The 12452-nt window shown below is 42.9% G+C and overlaps 1 pseudogene; it reads left to right on the top strand.

Annotated features, from left to right (window-relative positions):
- Window positions 1–537: 537 nt before the first annotated feature.
- On the top strand, window positions 538–12260 carry LOC125756233 (uncharacterized; annotated as a pseudogene).
- Window positions 12261–12452: the final 192 nt, after the last annotated feature.

Below are 12452 nucleotides of genomic sequence, written 5' to 3' on the forward strand. Positions count from 1 at the left end.
TTAGTCATAATGCCGGAGGTGTCCTGTTGGCACATACTGAACTGAGCGCACATAGTTACCGAAACGTTTTATTTGTTATTTCGGGCAGAAGGCATCTGTAACTCTTGTATTTTATAATATGTCTAGTGTCCACAATTATCTACGCAGCATTACACCAGGAAGGGAATACACTGTGATAAAAAATGTTATATATATATATATATAATCAATATACCGTGCGAAAAAAATGTTAAAGAAGGTATGCCCCGTGAAAGCGACAAAAATCTTCACTTTAGTGTTATTATATCTAAAATCTGTCCATACTTCCATTTCTTATAGTACTTTTGCGTTATTTAAAAATCTTACTAACCACCGTTGTCTTAACCGCTGGTTCCTTTGCCAATCCCCTGTAGTGGGCAGGCGCCATGCAAAAAGAGGCAAGTGTGCAAGCAAAATAAAGCCACGCTGTCCTGCGGCAATGCGACTTGGGGTTCCGGCTCGGGCGGGTAAGACTGGGGACCTCCAACTCGGTATGAACAGTAACGGATGAGGCCCGCCATGAACCCAGTCGCCGCCTTCCTTGTCATCGCCGCAGTGACTGCGCCTTGCGCGCTGGCTTTCGCCGACGTTCGGATGAAAGCGCTGCTGGCGCCATGCAACAACGAGGCGTACGAACCGGATGAAGTGCACAACGGCCTCACCAAATGCAAGAACAAGATACAAGTGACGCTGCTTGTCAACAACACGCCTGGGGTAAGCTGTCGGTTATGCTCATGTGAAGGGAATATCAGGTGTCATTGCCTCTTGCACAAGCCGCACGCCGTCGACATTAGGAGTTCATTCGTGAAGAAAATTAGTTTTTATTCTGGGATGCTGACAGGAGACAGTTTTCACAATGAATATGAATGACCTGAGCTCCAAAGAGCATTAGCAAGTGTGCTTTTGCGTGTGAATGCCCGATAATATCCTACTTTGTTTATTAATGCCAATTATGTTCTAAAATACTTTCAGAACTTTTGAACCGCCACGTTGAAGATGTGCACATAATGTAATTTGATGCCTTTCTTGTGCTTCGATGTGCCTCAAGAACTATACGTAATACTATCCTAATTATTCGGATAAATATAAAAAGTCACAGTTTCGCCGCAAGGTCGAAGCAGTGAATGCGATAGCAAGAAACTAATGCTATACGAAGTGAGGCTCGCCAATGGATACTCTCAATTTGAACAACGCTCCTGTTGCAAAGGCGGCCGAAGCAGGGAAGGAAACTAGCCTGCTTTAAGTCGAGCTGTGACACTTGATACTTTGCGCTCATCTTCTGTTTGTTCGTTTAGCGGCGTCCCTTCAGCTCGACTGACTTTGATACGCTCCGTAACATGAGGGCGGACCACGGTGAAAGCTCGAAACATCCCTCTTCCCCTTACCGTGAGAAAACCGCGCGAGCAGACAGGGCAAGGTTCTCCCTGCGCAAATATAAGAAGAAGCGAGTGAGCTAGCCGACTAATTTTAAATGCGCCTGTCGCGCTCCTAGCGCCATCTCGCTGGTAATGAAGAAACGCTTATAAGCGTCTGCCGACTCTGAGTCCGTTCAGCGGTACAGGGTGTGTATATTACGCTCTCCGCCAGCTACGTGGAGGAACTGCGTTTCATGGCGTAGTGGTTAGCGCCACTCGCTGCGGAGCAAGAGGTCCCTGGTTCGATTCCGCGCTTCGGAAGCATTTTTCTGAATTACTTTTCTTTGGGGCTTATATATATATATATATATATATATATATATTTATTTATATACATATAAGTATACGGTGCATGACGGCGACGGTAAAATCCAGCCGAGACTGTCCATATAATTGCTATCGCAGTAACAACTTTATCTTATTACTAAATTAGAATGTCAGTATTATGACAGAAGTGTGTCATGATGCCGAATTTCATGATATATAATTTTTTTTCCTGGTAGGGAACAAAGGAAAGGGCTACGTTCACTTAACCGAAGTATATGAACCAGAAAGGAGAGGACATCCCGTCTTTTAATACCATTGTGATTCGGCTTCGACAAGAGGAATTACTGCTTGCCTACCCTATGAAATACGTAGCGGTGAGTAGAATACTTTGGTAATACGTTTTTCATACCATAAGCATGTTACTCTCATACGATCAGCAATTACACAGCTGTTATTCGTGGAATGTTATTTTAACACGGAATCCTACGGGTCCTCTGAGATAATCATGTGGGTCAGATGGCCGTGCTGCACGGAAGAATGAAATCAGTATCAACTGCCGATCAACGCAGTCGAATACGTGAGGCCTGGGCCCCTTGGAGTAGGGAAGTTCAGGAATACGAACGCCCTGATGCTTTTTTCAGCCCTATACAAGTAGTAAAAACAGTTTAACAATTTTTACCTCACAATGCTTTCTCGGATTAGGGCATGCGGCAAGACTGCATAAGCTCTTAATGCGAGATTGCTTGTCACTTAAATTTTTGCGCCATTATATGAAGCTTTCTTGAGCACTGCAAATCAAATTCTAAAAGTTAAACAAAGAAAATACTTTCTGCAATTGAAGGAAGCAGAGAGAAATGAGAATGCCTGTTAATGTCCTCACAGATAACACAGTCAGGAACAGCATCAATAAGGAAAATTATACTTCGAACCACAGGGCCGGCATTAAGAGCTGCATGGAAGTATATTGTTTACGAGACAATTTTTGTCAAGCATCGTTCATAGTTCAGTGGAACTGCAGTGTTTAGATTCGCTGCATTTAATTCTGTGTTAATTCCTTGGTTTTTGAATACTCTGTTTCCTTGATTTTCTCTAGATAATCCGATGAGAGCAGTTCATTTTTTTCTGCTATTCGTTTGATTAATTTAGCTTTCGTTCAGAAACGCTCATTGCACATTGATTAAAAATGAACTTAAGCAGTCAAAGAAGGCTTAATGAAAAAAAACGAGCAGGCCACGTATAAGAGAACTGAAAGAAATTGAGTTACGAACGGCAGAGAAATATATTGAGAATAACCCTAAGCCAAGCTATATTTTTTCAACAATGTCATCAAGATTGAATGTGCAAGATGTGTGCAGTGCATATTTGTGCGAAGATGTTGACTCGTTTTGTTGTTTTTTTTTTGTTTCCTCATTTCATTTCTGGCAGACTGTCAACGGAAAAGTCACAGAGAAGGTCGTGGTACATGATACGTGTGAATTGACCGTTTGCGCAGGCCACACACAGAAAAATAAGGCTCTTAAGGCAAGTGAACATAATAGGATGCTTCCTTTTATGACATAATATTTTTTATAGAAAATACGCCGTTTCAGGGTTACTGCTGCCACTGCGACAGCGGCGAAAATTGTACTGTGCACTGCTTGAAGTACAGCCCACTTTGGTGAGCGGAGTCTTACTTGAGTTGATCGCTAATGCTTTCTTTACCATGCAGAAGAAGTTTCCCGTTTTAATTATTAGTATATTTCATTCTGAAAGAAAACTGTCAGCAATTCTCAAAGGAGCAGCTTTGAAAGTATTTGCAAAGTTTCTGGTTAGTATTTGGATAATCAGAAGAGCGAGCGTAAGATATTCCTCGTATAGGCTTGAAGACCATGCCTGTCTTGGCGTACACATGGCGGTAAAGCGTAGCACTTCAGATAGCAGTTTGGGTAGATGTCATTTGTCTGCTTCTGCCACCTGCTATAGGGTGTAAAATCTTCGTGAAACGCTTGCCTACGGTTCTACACTATACGCACTAGCGTGTCCAAACACTACCGAAGCATACAGCCACAGTATGCGAGAACAAGCCTCATTGCGCTCAGCGCTTTCAAATTCCAACGGACGTTTGCTGGCCGGAGCGCCTCTCCTCAAACTTCGTCGCTAGGGGAAAGCGCGCGCTGCATGTTTCGAAAACTGCTCAATTGTCCAGCGTTTTTGCTGATCATGTCAGATGTCATGGATACAGAAGTAATAAGGACAAGTTGAGGCTGAAGCATTGGCCCTAAAGAATTTCTATACTTGTCGCCATGTCGTTTCTACCAACTGTCCTTACATGTTTCTATTTACTTGAGAAACTAAGCAGAATTCCGAATGTTATACCTACGTGTTTTCTCACCCCAGCCTTAACATATGCTTCAGAAGGAACATTTTGAAGAGTTCAAATTACGCTGTTGGAGTAGAGAAATAATCAGCATGATTAACGGGGTGTTTCTCAATAACAGAGAGACACTGTTATTCACATGCAGGTTTAATGACCGAGAAACTGAGATTGAGACTGGTAAATTAACTACTTCGATACTGGTGTAGTTTCGATACTTAGCTTGCGTCGGTGCATTCACATAGCCTAGTAATTATGCTTGAGAAGTGTTTCGTGCATATTAGCGCACATTCATAAGAATGGCACAGTGTACTATGAATCTTTACAAGGTACACCATGTCTCCTTGGACGACCACCCGTCATCAAGCAAGAAACGTACATCGACCTATTCGTTCAAAAGGACAGCGCCACGCTACCGGAGCGCTGGCGCACTTTCTCGGAATACCCAGAGGAACTCATGCTGAGCGCCGATCACCCTGAAGACGCCAACAGCGAGAAGACGGTAATTTTGCAGTAGGTTTAGCGGAAATGCTCATCGCAGGGAAAAAAAAAATTATCATCTGACATTCCCCAGCACGCGGATGCGAGGAAAACGCATATTTCTTTTAGAGAAAGAAAGCATTTATTTCACAAAGAATTTGTACTATTCGATGAACGAGCTAACACTGAGTGCTCGTTGATGAGCATACGGTAGCAAAACATTAGCGAGTTTTAGTATAGCGGGAAACGCTTACGTTAGCGTTAGCGTGCGTCTCAACGCTAACGCTAAAACAGAACGCGCTGCGTGCCAACTGGTGGTCTTTTAGTACAGCGGAAGGCATTCCCGCTAACGCTAACGCAAGCACATACGGTGCCATCTAGACATAAAAACACTAAATGCACTGTAGAATCCACAAAAGCGCCACCAAGTCGAGCTGATCCAAAGTCACGACTGTTGCGTCTCCATGTCGCGTTTGCAGAAGTGTTGAGTTCTGACACACTGGTTTCTGTCAACATGCCGCGTTTGAAAATTCTTCAACACCCCTATTACTTGGCCTTTTAAGCTGGGACGCATCACGCGTCACATTCATGCACTGCCGCGAAAGGCATGAGGGGAAACGACGCCTGACATGTATCTGCTTCACTTGTGGCCGTATCTTGGAAAGAGGCGACTAAAGACAGCGTCGCCATCTCTGCGCTGCTACAGAAAGCATGAGCGAACCTTGCAAACAAATCTTGCTAAGCCTTCTGCAGCGCAAATCCACTTTGTATCTCAAAAACGGAGCTATTTTATCGGCGGTACACGGTTGGCGAAGCCTCATTACTCAAATCTAAATCAAACACGAACATTATTAGGGAATGAATAAGTTTAATAATGCAGGACGACGGCTACAAAGATTCGAAGTGGACGGCTCTCGCTTCAACAGGCACCGCCATCTTGCCCTACGTACGGGATCTCTTGCGTGCGTTAGCGTTGAACGCTATATTCCAGAAATAGCGTTCGTACGTAAGAGCTCGGGCTACGTTTACGTTCTGCTCATGCGCAGTTAGGAGCACGCAACGCTAACGCTAACGCTAAACCCTTGCGTTTGCTGTTTTCCGCTATACTAAAACTCGCTATTTATTAGGCTATGGGCCAAATTATTTTCATTAGTGATGAAAGGTCGCACCAAATATTGCAGGTCATATCTATAGGATGAAAGAATGTTCAATATTGCGAAATGTTTATTAAATTATTCAAACTGCACCAGACATCTATAAAGATAACTGAGATCATGTCCTTACTTATCGTCTTTATTCTTCCTTTGGCGCAGAACTAGAGCAACCATTACTTCGAAAAACTTACATCCACAATGTTGGAAATAAAGAGAAGCACACGTGGATCAGCAGATAACCACGTCGTCGTGACTAATTAACTTAGTGTACCAATAACCTCCATTATCGCTGCGCTAATATGCACCAAAATAACCATTTTTACCCGCTCTATTTTTTGCCTAACTTGCTGTGCATGCAGAGTCACACGCGTTTAACGCAACTGGAGCCAAAGCGATTATAAACCAAATATGCATGCCTACAACATTTTGCACACTTGAAGGCCTGCAAGAGGCATTCCTTTCGGGGGACCTCCTAAAAGAGCTACATGCATATAATGGCACACGTCACAGAGCATTTATGTTGCATGCTCAAGGCTAAACCATGTGGCTAACAGAGAACATATGATCTGGCTCATAACTCAGTCGCCTGCAATACACAAAAACCCCATGTGTTTAATGCATCTCCACACCGTAATGTTTCACAAATTTGCCTTAAGGCGGAACCCTCTAACAAGGCAAACTATTCGTGTCGAGGCTGCAGCTCTGAAATCGGAATGCGAATGCTCGGTTTTGAAATGCTTCTATATTTTAAGCCTTCCAGATTTGAAGTAAATGTAGCCATTTTGTTCTTTCTCGAGAGCTTTCGAACCTACGGACTTATATGTAGATAACCAAAAATAAACCTAAATGATTAGGCAAAGTATTTCCGCAATTCGGTAGGCATTTGTTCACATTGCAAGCTGATTCAAGGCTGGCCTTATCTGTTTTATTGTCTGCTAATTTCCTAGACGAGCTGGTTATTTACAACTGAAAGGAAAGGAGCTATGGTATTTTAGCAGCCACCTACCGACAAAACGCTGATCGGCAGTTTTATCATCAGTTTATTCAAACATCAGTGAATCCACCAAGTGGTCTGGTTTCTCCTAACCATGGATAGTTTTGTCCAATAAATGCAGGTCTCAGCAAGTTTCCTGTCGGAGAAGGCCGCGGAATCGGCGTTTGTGCTAAAGGGCTACCGGAAGTTGCGCGTCCTTGTGCCATTCCCGCCACTTGGAATCCCTGTTGGGAATTTGCCATCTGTGTACTCTGTGAGCATCACTAAAAGCTATTTCTGACGATTTCAATGTCCGTTGCCACAACATAATCTCCGCCAATCGCTCGACAATTGTAGAGTCACTGTTAGGTACTTCTATAGCCTTGTGTTTGAAGTAGTGGCTGAATGAATATTGTTCGGTTCTTTAGACGCGCATTATCAGATCCCCCAGTATCAGAGCGCAGGCTCCCATTAAAAAATTGATACATTTTGCCTACTGAGCTTCAGTTTTTCTATGTAAGCATCAACGTACGAGTTCTTAGCTTCCCCATACAGTACATCCCATGTGGCTAGCACCGTTTAATCCTGCGCACCTAGAGCCTAGTCTTCAACAAAAGTACTTCATAGATCCATAGTAGCAGTTAGAAGTAAACTTAGTTTTTCGGCAATGTTTGGGCGTGCGTCTATGAGCTAGGGACAGATTTTCTTTAGAAGGCAAGAGACAACGAATTTAATTTCTACTTTGCAGGGTAAAGCATACCATCGCTGATATTCTACAGGAGCACTTTCGCAAAGCTTCAAAGTCTGGCATGTTTTCAAGGTCAGTGCTTGGATACACTGTATAATTCATAATTACATGGCTAGTTCCTGTAACACGATTCAGAACATTAGTAGGGCGGGGTAGCTCTGTGTTACGATATGTTGCCGCACTTGAATGTTTTGACACAGCAGACACCACAACGTTGAATAACGAAGATAATGCTACTGAAATAGGCTGGCACGTTCCTCGCGGCTGTAGACGTACAGTGAATAGACAATGTGTTTTAATTGTGCTCATTGCAGAAAGGGTCGGACATTATGCTGATTCCAAGTAACTTGACAAAGCCTGATGACGTGATGCAGTGTAAAACAAATCCTTGGCCGACACATCGGAGCACTGCCATCCAATGCATCAAAAGTAAGAGTCTGCGAAAAGAAAATCAAGGTGATTCGAAAAATAACGACTGTAATACTGGCAGCGCTGCATGCATTTCTTCTTTCTTACTACTAATGTAAAGAAAGATATGGTAGACGAACATAAACTGATGGGAAATTGGAGAGCGCAAAAATCAATAAACATGACGTTCAAACACGTTTTTTTTCTTCAGAGTGAACACGTTGAGCTTAAATATCGTGATGTAACAATCAGTTTTTTATACGCCTCACTGCAGAGCATACCAGACAAAAATATTTTTGACATGTTGCGATAGTATCAACAAGGCGCAAAAGAGGCCCTGTTCATTACGCGATATCTCCACGTACTGGGCTCTCTTGTTTGTACGGGAGCGCATGCACAGGTTGCGTTTTCGCCTTGTTCTTATTCCTAGCTCTGCTAAACTTCTTCAAACGATTTCATCACTAGTTTTCGAGTTTATTCATAAGTGATTTTTGTATGCCTGCTGTCATCTAGTAACACAGATACAGTATGCTGGCAGCAGAAAAAAAAAGAATGTGACATTTTCTACTGGCATATAATCAGCCATGCATTTGCATTCGTTGAGCATTCTCATCTCGTAATGTATGCAAATGAAAGCATACTACCTGCGTGTTTGCAACAACTGTACCTCGCAGTTGTACTTTCTTCGTTATTTCATATTGTTTGTGCACATAATCGAGCACGGATCACACCAAACACTGCCAACGCTGCCATTTCGCATACGTTTCGCAAACTTCCGAATGCCAGGATGTCCTCTCTAGCTCATGCATATGTCTTCTGTATTACCATGTTGATTTATGAGGTGTAGGAGCCGGAGAATGAAAGAACATCCCATCAGCATTATTCTGTACTCGCCGCGAGAAATATTTTAGTACAGGCGGTTCGTATATACTATGTAGTGTACATTACTTCTCAGTTGATATGATAACGCGCTCATTTGCATGCATGCAGCAGTTTATGATCTCAAAATAACGCTGACATATTGCGCATCTTTCGTGTTCTCTTTGTGCTGCATAGGTGCTTCGAGGGCGAGCCATATGATATCTTTCTCGACGAAGAGGTGAGGCGCATAACTTTGCTTTCTGTATTCCATGTTCATGATGCCAGCGCATATCAGCGAAACAAAGCATATTTCGATGTTCCGTATGGCTAGCATTCTTGGGGCAATAATACCTGCGTTAAATATTTGATTATCCTATTCACGAGGCAACGGCTCGTTGCCCGTCCCTATAGGATGAAAAGAAAGTATGCGGGGTATGCGAGATGTTTCTCTGGAAGTAACTATATCTGTAGTTAGCTTCAAGGGATGAGAAATTCATCAACACGGGGTTTCGCTTGAGCCAGTTGTTGTTGTCTGCAGTTGTTTTTCTCGAGACTAATCGACTGACGAACAAACAATGACTTCGTTGCGGTAAAACCACGGTAATCTTCAAATCGGCGTGCATAAGTATTAGGGTTATGCATAGGTCGTGAAGTATATACCCAATCATCTATCCTCACGTTTGTTAAGCAATGTCACTTAGTTTTCGTTGCAGGTGTCCCTTCATTTTTCTTTCTGAAATAAACACACAAAAAGTCATATAAAAACAAAAGAAAATCAGTAAAAATATTTGTGCAGGCATTCCATCATGTCATCATTCATCAGTCATGTGTGCATTTCTGGGTATACAATAAACGGCACAAATGTCGAATATGACCGATCAGTGTGAACTTGCTACTCGAGGTTTAAAAATGTGCCTGATAGTGTACTCAACGTGAAGTCTTTAGAATATCTGAATCCTCCCAGTGTTCTGCTTAACATATCTGTCGGTTTATGTTTTGTGAGTATTTTATAGCCTATAGCTCTACATGGCTGACAGCGATTTGGCCTTCTGTAGTACAAAGTGGTGCACTCGGTGTAGTCTTCAAGTGATCAGCTCGTATGCTGGCGTCAGTGCTTCGTTAAGAAAAAAAAATTAGCGTAGCTCGCACTGGAGGCGCAATGCTAAAGAGACAGCGGGGCTGATAGGCATCTAGGTAGTCCTAGCCTTTTCTCTTTTGCTAAGATTTCCAAATTTTCTCTTTCTTTCTTCCTCCATTTATTTCTTGTCTCTTCTCTCTGTTGTTTCTATGTGTTTGTTTTTTCTGTGCTTATTTCTATTCATTTATTTCTTTCTCTACCTCTCTCTATTTCTTTCTCTTTCTATGTTTGTTCCTCTCACATTCCTTTCTTTCTCTTTCTGCATTTATTTCTCTCTCTTTTTTTTCCTCATTCTTTCTACGCTATGCTTTACGCTCTCCCCTTTTGCTTTCCCTCCTGCTCAGCATCAGATCTCTTCCTGATGCTCATTCTCTTTCACACCCCTTGTTACACTATACTACACAAGGCTATGCTATGCTCTGCTTTCGTGCCTGGATACCAGAGGGGTTAAAACGCTCACCCTCGGATCGAGAGTACGCGGGGTCGAATTGCGCCTGCTCAGGGATTTTTTTTCATCAAGAGTTTCTTTCTCTCTTTATGTATCTCTCTTTCTTTCTCTCGTTCTTTCTCTCTCTGTGTGCTCGTTCTCTCGACCATAAAGGTATAGTTGGACAGAGAAATGACATTTTCCGGTTCGATGCCTAGCTCTTCGCTGTTTCAAGGTGTGTACCGTTCAGTGTAATCGGGGACAAAACACGTACTTTCTGCGACGCGGTTGTTACCAGTTATCTTGACTCCTCCCCGATTACACTGAACCGCACACAACTTGAAGCAGCGAAGAGCTGAGCCTTGAAGGTTCCGTGAACCGGAAGTGCTGTAGCAGACGACGCGCAGTTTTGCCACGCCGCAGAAATCACTGCACGTGCTCTACGAGCGAAGCAGAAGAGGACGAAGATGAAGAAGAAAATGTAGAGAGCACGTGCCGGCTCATGACGATGATCAATTCTGTTTCGGACAGACAAATTACGACGAGCTTAAACAACTTCTCTGTTGAAAGAGTTTTACGTTGAACTAAAAATACGTGCGCACTAATATCAATAGATCGATACAAAACTTGACTTTCACAAACATTTACTAGCCCGTGCATCTAAAAAGCTGAGGTATTCTCGCCGCAGTGATCTAGTGATTATGGTGCTCGCCAGAAGAAAGAAAGTGCTAGAGGTCCGCGTACTTAACTATAGGTGCGCGTTAAATAACGCGAGGCGGTCTAAATTTACGGTGCTTTGCATTACGGCGTCTGGAATGATCATATCGTGGTTTTGGGTCGTAAAACCGCAGCAGTTGGTAAGAGCTGAGGTGTAAGACAAATGAAAGAAAAACGCCAGCTCCGCAAATTCCTGTAGAGATTACGCACAACGCTATCCGGCAAATAATTTCAGAGCTGTAACAAAAACACAGCATTTTCAGCGTGTCGGCAACACGACACCGATCATGAGATTCCCATGTAGAATGTTAGCACTATTGCTGGAAGAATGCTGGTCTTCTTATTTAGATATGAGAGTTCTGCAACGAAATGGTAAGTCAATCCTCGCGTTATTTGGCAACAATTGTTGCAACTGCTGCTACTGCCTTTGCAAATAGCTCAGGCAGAGAACTTAACCCGTGTATGGATGTTGGCTTAAATGCAGCCCACATTTGAACGCCCTTTACGGTATTGCTGAGGGAGGCCCTGTTCCATATAGGTACGTCAATAACAGAACAACTACACTGACGAATATTGCATTGTGTGGCGAAATTGTGTCATAATGTACTCCAAAAGTATGTTGATGTACCTCATTATTTTCTTCGAAGAAAGTGTATTTTAAAGCGGTATTTCATACCAGAACATGTCTACTTATACATCCTCTATCGGGGTTTGCTCGATAGCTTAGTCAACCTGTTTTCGAGTAGTGCGAGTCGCCTTTGAAGTTGGTGCAGAATATACTAACTTAGAGTTGTCTTGCAGATGGCGTGAGCAAAAGCTGGACTTGTGGGAGTAGTTCACCCTGTACTTGCTCGAGCGGGCAATTAAGGCTCAGGCGTGAGCGTTTGCATGTCTTCTTGAGCTTCGGAGCTAACAACAATAAATTGCTAATACGGTAAACACGTTCCTGAATTTGAAGAATTGATAGTCTATATTTGCTTTGAAAAACATCCTCTTTAGAATGACAACAGTGCAAGCGTCGGGTCTGCATTTTTGTTTTTTTTTAAGGAGAAAGTGGCCTCTGGCGAGGCGCCTTCACCGATCCTGCTGAGCTACTTCAAGGATAAGCTGCCGGAATCTCCCATCCTCTTCAACGAGACAAGTGGAGAGCGGTTCCTCAGTTTCATCTACCAGCACCCGCATCTTAGCCTCATCCTTCTTGATATCAACGCAGACGACATAGTTCTGCTCAGACAAGGGTACTCATTTCAATTCGAGGTATTTTTATTGCTTGGCGTAGACATGCCGGCATTGCCACGTGAGCCTAAATATACACACATCGCAATTTCTGGGGTCTCCCAATGTTTACCACATATCTTTTTATGTGCTTTTCTGACTTTGGCACTTGGGAATATTTAATGGCTAATGCATTTGGCTTCCGTGACATTTTTTTAGACTGATATACTCGAAAGTTCCGCGGTGTTTAGTAAAAACACTACATTTCTGCTAATCAT

This window comes from Rhipicephalus sanguineus, unplaced genomic scaffold, assembly GCF_013339695.2.
Source record: "Rhipicephalus sanguineus isolate Rsan-2018 unplaced genomic scaffold, BIME_Rsan_1.4 Seq1075, whole genome shotgun sequence".
Lineage (NCBI taxonomy): Eukaryota > Metazoa > Arthropoda > Arachnida > Ixodida > Ixodidae > Rhipicephalus > Rhipicephalus sanguineus.